Source organism: Grus americana, chromosome 26 (genome assembly GCF_028858705.1).
Source record: "Grus americana isolate bGruAme1 chromosome 26, bGruAme1.mat, whole genome shotgun sequence".
NCBI classification, from domain to species: domain Eukaryota; kingdom Metazoa; phylum Chordata; class Aves; order Gruiformes; family Gruidae; genus Grus; species Grus americana.
This window is the reverse complement of record NC_072877.1, coordinates 2,766,174-2,768,969: the sequence shown is the minus strand read 5'-3', so window position 1 is coordinate 2,768,969 and position 2,796 is coordinate 2,766,174.

Here is a 2,796-nt window from a genome sequence, read left to right as displayed (position 1 = left end):
GGGGGGGGGGATGTGATGTGCGCTCCCCCCGGCGCGGAGCCGGGGCCCTCAGCCGCTGCGCCGGGCAGCGCGACCCGCCGCCTCCCGCATCCCCGCCCGGGCTCCGCGCTCCGGGGCTCCGCGCTCCGCGCACGGCGGGCACCGCGCTCCGCCGGGCTCCCGGCGGCTTGTGCCGAGCTCCTGGCTGCCGGGGCGGGGAGCGGGGCGGCGGGGTATGGGGGGGTGGGGGGGGGGGGGTGTGGGGGCCAGGCGAGGCGAGGGGCGGCTGCGCTCCGCCGAGCCCCGGCGGCGGAGAAGGGGCAGAGCCGGCGGTGCCGCCCGTCCCCTCCCCGCCCCGGCCCTCCCCGCACCTCTCCGCCCCTCCGCCGGGCCCGGGAGCTGCGCCCCGGGGGGGGGGGGCGGGGGGGGGCGGAGGTGGAGGGGGAGGCAGGGGAGCCCACCCAAACGGGGACCTACCAGCTGATCTGCGCTCCCCGCTGCAGGGGTGCGTGGGAGGAATTGCACGCGCACACACACACACGCACACAGCACACGCGTACATGTGCACACACGCACATCCAGCCCGGGGAATTATTCATTCACGTCTGAGGGTCCGCAGGCAGCCCGGCTTCCCAGGCAGCAGCACCTTGCTCAGCCCGTCCCGGCACCCAGCCCCTCTGCACCCCACCGGGGCTGGGAACGGGGGTCACCGCCGCCCCGACCCCTGTGCGGCTCCCCGGCCCTTGCCAGCGGGAAGGGTCCTCACTGCAGAGGCATGGTGCAGCTCCCTTGGCCTCCTCCTCCCCCCAGCCCAGTGTGAGGTGGAGGAGCCTCTCGCCCCTCTCTCTGTCCCAGACTTGGGGTCAGGACCCTACAAGCGCCAACGATGGGGGGGGGGTCCTGGTCCCAGACCCACGAAGGTCGTGAGCAGCAAGGGGGAGGATGCTCTGCTTTGTTCGCCTCAATGCAAGAAAGGGCCTGGGGAGCAGGAGGGGAGCCGGGGGGAGCAGCCCCGCTTTGCTAAGCCCCGTAGGCAGCGTGTGCTCTGCACAGCGGGGTCGGGGGGGCACCGTGCCGAGCCCCTCCCCGATTCACATAGCCTTGTCTCTGGATCAAGGGGCTTCGAGAAACTGGATGGCACATTGCCTTGGCAAACAGCACGCAGGATCACGCTGCTCTTTGAGTAAAGATTCAGACAGAAAGAAAGGGGGGGACAACAAACAGCAGATCAGAGCAATACGCATTAGTGAGGCTTCCCCTTTAACGCCATCCTTCCTTGTCCTATTCTTTTCCTGCTCTTTGCTCTCTCTGGCTTGCCTTCTCTTGTTAAAAAAAAAAAAAAAAAACAACAAAAAACCAAAAACAACACACAGACTCTGACTTAGCAGGATGTTACTGTGCTTTCACAGAGCCTAAATGGAGACAGCAGTGAAAAGTAGTGTCCTTAGCTGCCCGGCATCGCTTTAATTTTGTCAGGCCTCGGAGAGGCTCATTGCACTGGGTGTTACACTTGTCTTCCTGCAGCAAGATTACCCAAACGTGCCAGTCCCGATGCAAAGAAGCCGCTGTTCCTCTCTCCTCTTTGTGCCCGTGCTCATCTCCTGCCTGCGCTGGAGATGGGATTCCAGCAGCAGGAACGACAGCAGCTCCAGCCCTTCATCAGGCACCACTGCCTCTTCCTCAGGAAGGCAAATACCTGCTTTAATACCTGCTTTAATAAATACCTGCCCTAATACCTGCTTTAATACCTGCCCTAATACCTGCTTTAATACCTGCCCTGATACCTGCTTTAATGCCATCTCAGAGCCGAGCAGAGGGAAAGGGTTTCCTTGGCCAGAAGAGGGAACTGCTCTCCTCTCTTCTCTCTGCTCTTCGGCCTCACCGCTGTCTCCCTCTCCTGTCTTTCCAGGCAACCCCATCCCAAACCCTCCAGGAGTCTGCATGTCCTGTCCCTGTCCCTGTCCCCAGGCAGGACATCGGGGCTCTGGGAACACATTAACACACCCAGCCACGGCTCGTCCTCTGGGTGAGCACCCCATCAGCGCCGTGGACCCCCGGATCTAACGGAAAAGCACCCGCCTCTAATTGTCTGAGCACGTTTATTAGCACGGCCACAGCAGCCACCTGACGGAGGGACCGGGCAGGGGCACGACCATCGCATCCCACGGGGTTAATCCCAGCAGCGCTCCCACTGCGGACATTGATTGTGGCGCATCCCTGCTCCAGCGTTATCAGGAGCAGCCAGCTACCTGGCCTCTCATTTAAAATTTATTCCAGGGGAATTTATAGCCCGTGTCACTGGGAGCTCCTTAAATCAGGGGCTCGGCACGGGGAGCATCACGCCGACCAGCCTCCCCCCTCAGCCCGTGTTTTGGGGGCAGGGGAGGTTGCACTCTCCTTTAGAAGAAGGGGAGATGGGTGGGATGGCGGAGGCGGCTCTTCCACCGGCAGCTTTGTGGGGGCACGTGCAGGGATTTCCCTTCCGCAACCCTGGCAGCACAAAGAGGGCTCTGTCTGGAGCGAAGCTGTGCGGCCATTGATGGTCTTGGCCGGAGGGAGAAGGGAGGCACGGAGGGAGGAGGATGGGAGGCAGAGGTCTTCGGGACCAAGGGAGACCTGCAAGGGACCATCGTGCCAGGGAAGAGGAGCGAGCACCAATACAACCCTGCAAATATTTATGCTCAGGAAAAAAAAAAAAGAAACAAAACACCCAAACCCAAGCCCAACAACTTTATTATGCCACAGCGCTGGGCAAATTCAGACCCTTTGTGAAATGACAACGCTAATCGCCAAAGCCGATTACGGAGATACTGCGAA